Genomic DNA, 13,569 nt, shown 5'->3' with positions numbered 1-13,569 from the left:
GCTCAGTCATCTCCCCGTGCCATGAGGCTATCCGCGTATGGGACTTCTGCGTACAGAACGCCATCCACATTGTAACTTCACATTTTCCAGGCACCAGGAATGTCCTAGCTGACCTCTTCAGCAGGTCCTTTTTCTCGTCATGAGAGATCACTCCACTCTGAGGTTGTGAGCATGATTTTCCAAAGGTGCGGGACTCCCCAAGTGGATCTGTTTGTGTCCAGACAGAACAGAAAGTGCCACCAGTTCTGCTCCATCTGCGGGCTCGACAGAGGCTTTCTGTCTGATGCCTTCCTGCTTTCCTGGGCTAGGATGCCGCTGTACACTGGTCCATAGGGTCCTGTTGAAGATCAAGCGGGACAGGGTGAATGTGATACTACTGATATCCCCAGCATGGCTGCAACAGCACTGATTCAGCACCCTGCTGGAACTGCCATTTTAGCCAGACCTTCTGTCACGGGACCATGGCCATCTGTTGCATCTAGGCTTAGCATCCCTGCACCTGACAGTGTGGCTGCTGCATGACTGAATACAGAGGAGCAGGCTTGCTTAGCACAAGTTCAGCAGGTTCTCATGTGCAGCAGAAAGCCTTCTACCAGAGCAACATACCTCGCGAAATGGAAGAGGTTTTCCTGTTGGGCCTCAGACCGGAACCTTTCCCCTCACCGAACCTCAATACAGTCCAAATTCAGCTACCTGTTACATCTCAAGCATCAAGGCCAAGCGCTTTCATCGCTTAAGGTTCATCTGGCGACTCTCGGCCTTATATCCTCAGTCCAGGGTAGATCAGTTTTTTCCCATGACAATCTGGTTCTTTAGAGGCCCAGAGAGACTACCTATTCCTCCCTGGGATCTCAGAAGCCCCCCACTTTGAGCCATTAGCATCCTGTTCTCTGTTGTTCCACTCTTGGAAGGTTTCCTTCCTGGTGGCGATAACCTCAGCAGGAAAGGTTTCCGAGATCAGAGCTCTCACCTTGGAACTGCCTTACACAGTGTTTTATAAAGACAAAGTTCAGCTGGAACCTCACCCGGCCTTCTTACCAAAGATGGTGTCACAGTTCCACAATAAACAGGATATATTCCTGCCTATATTCCTCCTGAAACTTCACAGATCCGGTGAGGAGTATAGGTTGCACACCCTAGATGTTAGACATGCCTTGGCCTTCTACATCAAAAGGACTAAACCCTTCCAAAGGTCGACGTAGCTCTTTGTCACAGTGGCAGAAAGGATGAAAGGTCTGCTAGTCTCCTCCCAGAGGATCTCTTGGTGAATAACCACCTGCATCAAGTTCCGTTATGAACAAGCAAAAGTGCCTCTGCCGGCAATTGTAACAGCTCACTCGACCAGGGCGCAAGCCTCAGCAGCAGCCTTCCTGGTGCAGGTGCCAATCCAAGACATTTGCAGAGCTGTTACATGGTCTTTGGTTCATACTTTCATGTTCCATTATGGTTGTCATCCAGCAGGCCAGGGATGACACCAGCTTCAGCAGAGCAGTATTGCAAGTGGCACATCCATGAACTCCAACCTAACCTCCAGGGATGCTGCTTGTGAGTCGCCTAACATGGAATCAACGTGAGCAAGCACTCGAAGAAAAAATGGTTACTAAACTTTTGTAGCTGTTCTTCGAGATGTGTTGCTCATGTCCATTCCATGGCCCGCCCTCCGTCTCCACCGTCAGAGCTGAGGACAAGAAGGAACCGAGCAGATGAGGACCTGCAGCACCTCATATACTACTGCATGAGCACAGGTCTCTGGAGGGTGCCAGATCTGGCCTTACAGATACCAATAAGGCAAAAAACCTCTGACAGCCATGCATGAGCAACATATCTTGAAGAACAAGAGTTATGAAAGGTTAGTAACTTTTTTTTTCTTTTTTTTCCTGCTGACTGAGTTTTGATTTGTTAAACATTAAAGGCAATTCAGCTTGCTGGAAGTTCCTGATACCAGGCATCTCTCTTTTTTTTTAAATTTTACCAACAGCTCTACTGTTGCTCATTGTAATTGCCAGCTCCATCTTTCTGTAATCAGCACATTTTAACTGGCTTACAGAACATTTTCCTTTCATTTAAGCCTCAGTGATGCACTTTTGTTCCTATTGAGTAGTAGTACTCTCCATGAATATTCCTATTGATTTTATTGGACCATTGTGCCATAATTCATTAATTGTACTATCTGCTTTTAAGTAGAATACCTCACTTAACTTACTGGGGAATGCTGCTTAAAAAGCCTGATATTATATGGCCCAATGGTACTGATACTGATACTGGTACTGGTATGGCCCAATATGGGCTGATACTGCTCACAGAGGAAGTTGCTGTTCAACAGGAATACTCATTCCTGTTGACAGAATCAGACCTTTAGGGCTAGATCCAAAAGTCATTGAGTCAATGAAAGTGTTTCTGTTGACTTCAGTTGGGCTCAGTCCCTTTCAAGAAGGAAGAGTAGTGATCCAAATTCTGGGATCTGCTCCGCACACTTCCCTGCAGTTAAATAATTCCCTTCTGTCTTCCTGCCAGTACAGAACTTGGATCTTAGAGCAGTTTAGTATGTGACATTTTTGCAGTGGTTGCCTATGTATCTAAATTATTGTAGATGACGTCAATTACCTTACCCTGTTCAAAAGGTTAGTAAGCAAGAATCTCTCTCCTTTTCAACTCCATGCTAGTTATCAGCTTAGTTCTAAATTGCTGTCTTGTTTTTCAGTATCATTTCTTTATTCATAATGTTTCCAGACACTGATTAGTCAAAACTGGTCAAGCAACCAGCCAACAAACTTTTATATGCTGCATACCCGGTCATCCACTTCCCACTGATATCCAAGGTTCGTAATTAGGGTTGTTATATACTCAAAACTTACAGAATAATATTCATTTAATTGTTATCAGAGAGAAAAGCACCCTACATGAATGATGTAACTGTCTGTGATGCAAGACTGCAACTCAGAATAGAAGTTGGGGTGCATTTTTTATGTCCCTCTGTAGTGACCTATTGTATATCTTCAGCTTCCTCTTACTTTGTGGACTCAGTCTCACATCTTTTATGTAGATTGGAATATCTTTGAGACAGAAACTATTGTTCTTTGTTTGTATCAGGGTACCAACTAAGGGCCCTGATGAGGGTCCCATTGTACTAAGGACTAATCAAGTTAGTAACACAGACAATCCCTGCTCCAGAGAGCTCATCAGCTAGGATTGTGACATACACAAATGAAGAAACAAACCTTTCTTTCTTTGATTGACTGACTGATTGGGACAGTTATTTTTTCCCAACCACAATTCTAACGGCTACAAATGCCATTTTTTGCATACCATCAGAAAATGGCATTTCAATACCATCAGAACTCAAAATCTAAGAAAATTGGGGTTGCAGTAACGTAACTGAGGACAAAACTAATCCAGATACTTTTTTTAAAACATCCCTCCTTTACAGTCATACTTTTTTTTTCTTCCAGGTGGAAGGAATCATGGAAAATCTTTGTAAAAATGTTTCTCACTAGTGCCTCAGCTAGTGGAAGTCGATGGATCTTACACCAGTTACATCAAGTGAGGCTCTAGTCTTATAATTGTATTGCTCCGTTTACCATACTATTTAAGTGCACAATAGAAAGAGAGGGTGATTTCTGGAGCTTAAGAAAGGGCTCTTCACACCCTGTGTATCATGTGACCAGCTCTTCCCTCTGTGTCAGCATATAGTAAATGCTTAAAGCTTAGGGGCCACAGGCCTTACACTGCAATAGTAGGCACAGACTGGTTCTTATGTTCCTCCATTCTCTGGAAGAGAGGATCTCTCCCGTCAACCCTTGCAGCATACCCTTACTCAAAACCTAGCTACTCAGGATAAGCTACTGAAGAGGAAAGAGTTTGGTTCTCATGTGTCTCATCCATGTTGCTCTTGAGTTGGTGAAGATGAAGACATTTATCTCTAAAACGTATCTGTAATGCAGCGCACAGACCCCCACGCAAGGCAAGAAGGGATTAATTGGCTACTGAAGGCCTAATCTGCCCAAATAGAGACACCTGGAGCAGGAGGCAGGCTTCCTGAGAAGGGCTAGAAGCGTCCTGTTCAGTCCAAGGAAAGCAGGCGGAGGTGGTGCTCTTACTGTCCTAGAGAATTCTGGCTAGGGTCAGTCTTCCCCTGGTAGCCTAGCAGATCTTCTGGAGGAAAGGGGGAAAGTTTATGTTGCTTCATACTTATTGTGAACTTACAGTCCTATCCCTTACTGGGTACTTAAAGTGACTTAAGCAGAGCGATAAGTCTGTGCAACTCGGAATGTATTGGAGGCTGGGTGGAGCAGCAGAAAACCAGCTGGGAAACTGAGGCTGAGAGGTTGTTGCATTGCCTAACGCCGCAAGGGGGCGCTCTGGTAAGGGCATGCTATAATAGTACCAATCTAGTCACTCTATTCGGCACAAAAAGCAGCTTCACCGATCATATAAATGTGTTCAGCTAGCCAGTTGTATTCTATAGCAAACATTCCTGTAGCCTTTGCCTCCCTCCCACTCTTCGTCCCCCTCACTGAAAGTAACAGAATCAGTTGTCAGATTCTTTAATGATTGGACATGTTGACCACATATAGTGTGGGTCACAGTTGAGAATATCAAATTCAGGACAGACTGTTTAAAAAAACCAAACAAGAGCAGTCACACCCCAAAACTGGTGGTTATTCTAATATTAGAGTTCATCAAACCAGTAACAAAAGTGACCCCTCTATCACCACACTGGTTAAGAGTCCCCTTATGCATTCCAGCTCTTGGCTTGTCACCCCGACAACTGGTCTTTATGATGAGAGGTTATTGATAACCAGATTGATCATACATAAAGCTCTACTAATCCCAAAGGATCAGCCAATATATATATATATTTTAGATCTTACCAAATTCCAGGCTTGTAGCCAATCCTTTAGTAACTAAAAACTAAAGGTTTATTAATATAAAAGAAGAGAGAGTTATAAATTCGTTAAGGGAGTCAGATCATTACAATTGATTTCAGAGTTTACAGGACAGGAGAATACTGTGATGTTAAATCTGCTATCTTGTAATAAGTCTCTGTGGTTCACCCATCAGATTGGAGGTCATCAGTCCATTGTCCAAAGCTCTTATTTGTTAGAAATCATGTTCAGAGTTGTATAGCAGGAATGAAGACAAAGCAGTGATGTCACAGCTTGCAATTCATAGCTCAGCCCATGTGCATGGAACGTTACTGGCCAATATGAGATCCAGGGTCACATGAACATGGAAAGTTAATAGTAAAAGATGGAGTCTTAGATCCCATGTCTTTGTCACATGTGCCTTATGTGCCTTGCTGAGTCATGAAGCATCTATTGAGTATGTGCCCCTTGAGAAGTTTTTGGGAAAGTCCCTGGAATAGCTGATTGTCCTTAACGGGCCATCAAGCAAGCTGGCTAGCATTTATGCAAATTGGTTGGGGGAGAGGGAGTGGTTTCACCCAGGAATTCAGCACATGTTTGAGATACAAATACATAGCAAATATTCATAACTGTAGATACAAAGATGATACAGGCATATAAACAGGGTTATCATATTTAGCAGATTACAACTTTTCTGTTGATATGACACACTTTGTATCAGATTTAGTGCAATTGTGCAACAGTGGTGACTGTATTAGCATAACTAGTTATCTTTCTTTCTATACAGCATCATAGGACCTACATAAATATCTAAGTACACAGAGAACATACGTTTAAGTCTTATAAGGTGACTAATACCCTAATGCTAAGTCAGGACCTTCATTATGCAGGTTTCAGGCAGGTCCTAGAAATATTTCTCCCTTAGCAAACTGCCCTGGGCTCTGTAAATGGCCAACCAGAGCTAATAGGCAGTTATTCACATCTCATTTGAAAATCCACCATAAAGCAAGCCTGCATAGGACATAGTCTACCTCACGAGGATTAAGGTTTGAATCACTGATGACAGAGTGTGATGTTGTTTGCCTTGCTAAAGAAGAGAATATTTTGAGAGGACATCCTGAGAAATACAAGAAAAATGTGCATGCGCTGTGCCTATTATATTGATTTTAAGCTACTTTTTTGTAGTGTTAAAAGCCTATTATAACCAAAGTTATGAATAAATAAAGGAGTTAGCTCTGATATTGCATTTATTTTCACTTGTGGGAAATGATGGGAGACTGTTAACTGTGGATTCGCAAAGCTCATGTCTAGCATTTAGAGTACTGTTAGAATAGAAGTGAATTATGAATAGAATTTTATGGGCCTTTTTATGACAAGATATACAGTATAACAATCTTCAAAAGAGTAAATAGGGCAGTCCTGTGCCAGAAGCTGAGTTCTAGTCCCTCCACTTATCTACAACTCTCAAATGTAACATGCACTTTCATTGCATAGTGGATGATTCACTCCTTGCGTTTCCTACAGCAGGAAAACAGGACAGAGTGGACCTACATATGGGCCAAAGTTTTTACACTTGCGTTCCTGGAGGCTAGGCTCCTGATTCCATATGTAGACACCTAAATTGAAAGTGGCCTAATTTTCAGAGCTGCTGAGAATGCAGCTCTTAAGGACTTCATTGGGAGCTGGGGTCTCTCAGGCCAATTCTGTTTAGGTGTCTGTGTCTCCAATTCTGTAAAGTACTTAAGCATGTGCCTAATTTTAAGCATGTATGTTGTTCTGTTGACCTCAGGGGGACCATTTGCATGCTTAAAGTTAGGCACATGCTAAAACATCTTGTAGAACTGGGGCCTTTATGTATATATTGAAGCCTAACTTTAGGCACCCAGATTTGACCATTTTGGACTCTAAATTAGGTTGTTAGAAAAGAGTGCAAATATTTGCACAAGACATCGCAAGCTGGGATGATACTATTTTCTTTGGCTCCTTGAATGCTTTATGCTTTGGCTGATGTCTCATATCACCTTGCTGCTGTTACCAGGAGAATTTAGAGTATGGAGTTAACCTTAAAAACGGCTGGTGTGGTAGTCCGTCCGATTGGAATTTCCAAGAAAAGCAACCTGCCTTCCCTTGAAAGCACACAGATACAGCCTTCCGATCAAGATAGGATACACAAGCTGTGATACTTCAAAAACAGATATTTATTTAGAAGTGAGTGGTTACGTTAAAATAGAAATAGAGTTAGAAATAAATACTGTAACATTAATACATTTATATTCTTAACACTATATAACGCTAATACTTGACACTATTAATCTAACAATAATGTACTTAACACTCTGTATACACCATAAATATCTATATTTAAACATCTATCATCCAGCAAGTGTTACCTAGGCAGTTGTTGGATGGGTAGAGAGGAAGAATCTCACTCAGACCACAGACATCAACTTTATTGACATTCAGCCTCAGGTGACCTCTACTTACACAACCTTTAAAAGATTCCTCTGTTCATCAGGGAAGGTCCTTCTGCTCTGTCCAAAAACTGCTAAGAGGGTTACCTTAGGCTCAGACATAGAGGGGGGACTCAGCCCCGGTTGCCTATAGGCCCAGAGGCACCTGTGCAGGATCACCTCAGGCTTAGCCACACAGAGCGGGGACTCAGTTAGCCTGTTTGCCTATAGGCTCAAAGGCACCTGTGCGACATCCTGACTTCCTAGGATTACCTTGGCTCGGACACAGAGCGGGGACTCAGTTAGCCCAGTTGTCCAAAGCCTAAGACACACCTTTGCTTCAGTGATGCTCACCGCTGTTCAGAAGTTTTCAGGACATTGTGAATGTCCTTCTTCTGCCCCAGAGCCCTTTTTTTTTTTGCCTCTTAGGTGTTCAACTCTTGCCTTTCAGGTGATCAGCTCTCTACAAAGCTTAGCCTGCTGACTGTGGGCTTTATATAGTTTGGTCGCCCAAGCTCAGCTAATCAGCTTAATATGCTAATTAGGCTGTGCCTGCCATGTTAATTAAGTTCTGATGTAAAAATACTCCAAGCCAATCAATTACTTAATATGATAATTAGCCTCACCTTTTATGCTAATGAGAAGGGCAGGGCAGGGAGTGGGAAGGGAGGGGTTAGGCATGAAGAGAGCATGGTTAGGAGTGAAGAGAGAGGGGAGGGGCTAGGAGAGAGGAGGGAGTTCATCTAAAAGTCACTCTGGTAGGGGAGGGGTGACATTAGGAGTGAGAACATCAAAATGGATAGGGGAAGGGTTATGTTAGGAGGAGGGAATCCCCCTTCCAGCTGCCATTCTTAACTGTCACTTGCTGGAGTTTCCTTATTACTAATCCTTGTCTAAAAATCCTATTCTTAAAAGTAATCATGATTCTAAACATTATAAAAAGTCTGGACACTGATACCACTCTTTTAATTACCCAAATATTCAATCCATCAATCTCTGAACTTTTAAAAACCTTTCGAGGCTCTGCTACAAGCCTTTATTTTAACATTCATTTTGGCCATTTAGACAACTAAAGCAAAAATCTCTGGCTACACTGCCTGTGTATCTCGCAGACCTTCCTTTTCTTCAGAGTCTCTTTGGTCAATTGGTGCATGTATAATATGTGTTTGAATGGCAATTAAACACAAAGCATGCACACTGTATACTGTAAGCATATTCTTGTCTATCTCCTCTGATCTCTCTCTCCCGGGCATCAGCTTTTTGTTAGTTTGCTGCTCTGCCGGAGCTAGTAGCAGATGTATGTCTAATGGCCTTTTTTTTTTTTTTTTTTTAAAGGGCTGGTCAAAAAATGGGAATTATTGTCCACAAAAACTTAGATCAAAAGGATTTTTTTTATTTCTGTTTGAATTTTTTAAGATTTTTTTGTTTTTCTCAAAATGATTTGAATTTTTTTTTGTTTCAGTTCAAATCAAATGGACTCTAAATGATATTTTTTGTTTGTCACCTGTGACAACCTTTTTTCTTCCCCCCCTTTTTGTCATTAGGAAAGAGAGGGAGAACGCACATAACAAATCAACAACAACAAAGTGTTTATATTCCATTGGATTTTAGTTTAAAAAAAAAAAAAGACATTCAATTGAAATGAAATGTTTGTTTTGTCAAAAAATCAGAAAATAAAAACAGTAAACCTGGTCATTCAAATAACAACGAATGAACACTTCAGTTCAAGCCTGTTGTACCAAGTTCCAGTTCCTCATAACAACACAACCACATTCATGTCTAATTCATGACAGAGCAAGCATATGGATATACTCTTATGTGTTCCTGAATAATGGAACTTCTTTTGTATGCTGCAGAGGTTGGTGAGCGTTGGCGAGTCATCTTGGTGCAGCAACAAGCTAGAAAAATACCTTTCCCCATGATTCTGGAGTTCCTTCAGTAGGGGTTGAAAGGTCTTAGACATACCACCTTTTAGCTGTAGGCATTGATGGGTATCCTTGCAGGACTCACCTCTAAATGGTGTGGCTGAACATTTAGAGCCAGATTCGGATCACAGTTACACTGTCCTGCATCCTGAGTAACTCCATCCAAGCCTGTGTTGGTACTCAGGGTTTACACCAGTGTACAAGTGATCAGCACCTCTGTTTTTGTAATTGCATCCACTTTCCTTACAGTGAGAGACTTAAGAAGTTCAATCGATGTAGTTTAACCAAGAGAAGGTGCCTTGATCATGATCAATAAAATAATCTATCAATAAAACTGGTTACAAGATAGGAAACAAAGGGTAGGAATAAATTGACTGTTTTCAAAGAGAGGTAAACAGCAGGGTTCCCAAGGATCTGGGAAAGGGAGTGAACAGTGACGTTGAAAAGTTTGCAGACGATACAAAATTATTCTAGATAGTTAAGTCTAAAGCAGACTGAAGAGTTCCAGAGGCAATCTCACAAAACTGGGTGACTGGGCAACTGAATGGCAGATGAAATTCAACATTGACAACTGCAAAGTAATGCACATTGGGAAAAAATAATCACAACTACAAATATATAATGATGGGTTCTCAATTAGCTGTGACCCACTCAAGAAAAGAGATTGGAGTCATAATGAATAGGGCATTGAATATTTCAGCTCAATGAGCAGCAGTGGGCAAAAAGGCTAACAGAATTTAGGAACTATTAGCAAAGGGATAGAAAAAGGAGAAAAAATATCAGTAAATCCATGATGTGCCCACGCCTTTAATACTGTGTCCAGTTCTGATGACTCCATCTCATAAAGGTTAAAGTGGAACTGGAAAAAGTTCAGAGAAGAGCAGAAAAGAAGATCAGAGGTATGAAACAGTTTGCTTATGAGGAAAGCCTAAAATGATTACAGCTGTTCAGCTTAGAAAAGAGATCACTGAAAGGTTATATGATAGAAGTCTATAAAATCATGAATGGTGTGGAAAAGGTGAGTAGAAAAGTGTCATTAACCCTTTCCCACAATACAAAAATCAGAGGGCTTTAAAAATTTAAAAATTCAGTGGAATTAATAGGTGCTAGTTTTAATACAAACAAGAGGAAATACTTTTTCACACAATGCACAACTAACTGGTGGTACTCATTGCTAGGAGATGTTGTGATGTCCAAAGTACAGCTGGCTTAAAAGAGAGCTAAATAAGTTCATGGAGAATAGATCCATCAACTGCTATTAGCCAAGATGGTCAGGGTTGCAGCCTCATCCTAAACCTCTGACTGCCAGAAGCAGGGAGGAGAAGACAGGTGAATCTCTTCAGAATTGCCCTGTTCTGTACACTCCCCCTGAAGTTCTGGTACTGGACACTGTTTGAGACAAGATATTGGACTCAATAGACAATTAGTTTGCACCAGTATGGCTTTCCTTATGGTCCTATAAGTACCCCCATGGTGAAAAGATTTCTGGTAGCAGTGGGTTCTTTCATCTAGCAGACAGAGACAAAACAAGACTCAATGGCTGGAAGCTGAAGCTAGGTAAATTCAGGCTAGAAGTAAGTCTCCTTTTTATTAGTGAGGTTAATTAACCATTGGAACAATGTATTTTATTTAGCTGATTTAGTTGGGGTTGGTCCTGCTTTGAGCAGAGGCTAGGATTAGATGACCTCCTGAGGTTCCTTTCAACCCTGCTCTTCTATGAGTCTACGAGCTAGGCCAGGTGTCTTGCTAAAAGGTATGCTGAAGCTCAGCAAGACTTGGGATTGATGCAGGAACAACTCGGTGAAATTCTGTGTTTTGTCTTCTGCAGATGTCAAACTAGATGATCACAATGGCCCTTTCTGGCCTTAAAGATGTACGGATCTATGATGCATACTCAATTTTTTACATCATTCACTGTACCTAAGATATTGTACATGCAAATAACAGATTTCCCTTAACATGTGCCTAGAATACTATTGTTACTGGGGAAGGTTGTTGGGTATTTTAAAAAAGAAAGCACATTCTCCATCTTTTTAGAAAGGTGCCTCTGATGTTTCTTCTAGAACAAGAATGGAAAAGTCTTAATGGCAAGTTGCCTCAGTGGGAACATGATGTTTTTTGTTCTGATACTCAAACACTTGCAGACTGCATTTCTAAATCACTCTTTCAGTAATAGCAGGGTGTAATGAATCTTTTCTTGTTAGAAATTTGGAATTAAAAAGTTCCCTATTAGGTACAAAACAGTCATAGATGCATTTGGCGAGGTATGTGATAAGACTGGCTTGTTCCTTTTCTGGGGGAAACTGCATTTTATCATCTTGCAGCCTTCCTGCGATTTGCTATGCTAGGAGAAATTAATTTGACTCTTCACAATATTTAATTTTAAATCATTATTCAAGCATGGGTAACCACAGACATCTACAGTGTGCAGTAAACAGATGGATTAGTAATTGTGCATCTAATTAGAAATTACCCTTAAAATACAAAAGTACATTGAAATATTCAGCTGCCTTTAAAATAAAGGTTACAAATTCCCTTTTTTCATTACCTACCAAGTGATTTTATTAACAGAAAATTAAAAATTCTCTCACTCCCTTCCCCCCCCCCCCCATATCAGGGAACTATCATGATGTGAACATACTGTAAACAAACAACTGTACAATCTTATTACTTTAACTGTTATCCTTCCCCCACCTTGAATTTTGCTAATAGTTTTCATTGTGTCTGGTGTGAAATTGATTTGCAATATTGTTGGGGAAGGGACCATGGGTAAAATTTTAAAAGTGCCTGAGTCCCATTTTTCGAAAGTGACTTAGCAGCCTAACTGTAACTGAAGGTCAATGGGATGTAGGTATCTGAGTGCTGAAGTCACTTTTGAAAACAGAATATTGTCTTCTAAGTCATTTAGGAGTGTGGACATTTTAAGGCCCTCCCCCCCCAATCATTTCTCTCTGAGAAGTGTCTAGCACACTTTTCCTTCCATGAGGTTTTGGGTATAACCACAGGAAGCATGTAGGACTTTATCAATGATAAATATATGTAGACTACACCAGGCTGATTCTGTGACTTGTGTTCTGCAGATATCGGACTAGATGATCATTGTGGTCCTTTCTGGCCTAAAAAAATGTATGAATCTAAGATGTATACTCTATTTTTGATATCATTTACTGTACCTAAGATCTTGTACTGGCAAATAACAGATTTCCCTTAACACGTGCCTAGAATACCATTGTTACTGGGCAAGGTTGTTTTAAAAAAAACAAAGCACAACATTCTCCATCTTTTCAGAAAGGTGCCTCTGATGTTTCTGCTAGAAAAAGAATAGAAAAGTCTTAATGCCAAGTTGCCTCATAGTGGGAACATGATGCTTTTTGTTCTGATACTCAAACATTTTCAGACTGCATTTTTAAATCACTCTTTCAGTAATAGCAGAGTGTAATGAATCTTTTCTTGGTTCTCATTGGTGGTATTGTCCCTGCTTCTACAAGAGCTAAATATGTTCCTTCCTGTTGTTTCATAGTTGTCTTTAAAAAAAGTTACAGTGATTATCCTGTAATATCTTCAGTTTAAGAGCCCTGTTCTGTTCCCATTGAAGTCAGTAAGATTTTTGCCGTTGCTGAAGATGGGAACAGAATTGAGCCCCAAGTGATTGAGCGTGAAGTGAGAAAATGTGTTTATCTGGTTCATTTGAGACTATTAGAAACAATAATTTGCTTGGTGCAAATTCACATCTAAGATAATGGATTGAACTGGCTTCTGTGTCTTTATATTAAATTAGATTTAAATTATACAGTGAAATGGAAAAACTTTCAGGTATTTTAAAGAGCTGATATTTTCCAAACCTTGTTCCCATCCAGGGATGTAAATTAGGGGCAGAGAACATTTTTACTTGTCCGTTTTGAGATGTGTATTGCAATTTGTGGGATTACTCCCCCTTTATATTTTTTTAAACAAATTGAAGTTAAGGAAACAGCTTTATTGCTGATAGTCTTTTGGGATAGTCTCTAAGACAGTAGGAGTGGCAATAGAATTCATAGGCCATGTCTACATTAGACTTCTGCTGTAGCCATGTCATTTGAGGTGTGAAGAGATGTGATCTTTGACTGACATAGCTGTTCTGCAGAAGCCACTAATGTGGACATAAGTTGTATTGGCAAAACTGTGTTTTTTACTGGTATAGCTTATTTTGCTTGTGGGGATGGGGGTGGAATAAGCTATACTAGCAAAAGCAGCAGCTTTGCCTGGACAAATTGTATCCTGACTAGGAGTGCTTTGCCATTGTGGTATACTGTTATACCTATAACAGTAAAACACTGTTATTTGTAGACA

The 13,569-nt window shown here is 40.6% G+C and overlaps 1 protein-coding gene across 11 annotated transcripts in view; it reads left to right on the top strand.

Annotated features, from left to right (window-relative positions):
- FAT3 (FAT atypical cadherin 3) overlaps positions 1–13,569 on the top strand; it is a 532,268-nt gene that overhangs the window by 262,910 nt on the left and 255,789 nt on the right. Inside the window, exon 4 of one of the 11 annotated variants that reach the window (XR_010923752.1) lies at positions 3,450–3,540. The exons of the other annotated variants lie outside the window; for them this stretch is intronic. The gene's annotated coding sequence lies outside the window, so the exon portion shown is untranslated. The remainder of the gene's footprint in view (positions 1–3,449; positions 3,541–13,569) is intronic. 11 annotated transcript variants of the gene reach the window in all.

The sequence above is a fragment of the Emydura macquarii genome, unplaced genomic scaffold (assembly GCF_026122565.2).
Source record: "Emydura macquarii macquarii isolate MOO-44397 ecotype Brisbane River unplaced genomic scaffold, CSIRO-AGI_Emac_v2 contig_318, whole genome shotgun sequence".
Taxonomy (NCBI): domain Eukaryota; kingdom Metazoa; phylum Chordata; order Testudines; family Chelidae; genus Emydura; species Emydura macquarii.
The sequence above is the reverse complement of the archived record's forward strand: the minus strand, read 5'-3'. Positions and strand labels throughout refer to the sequence as shown.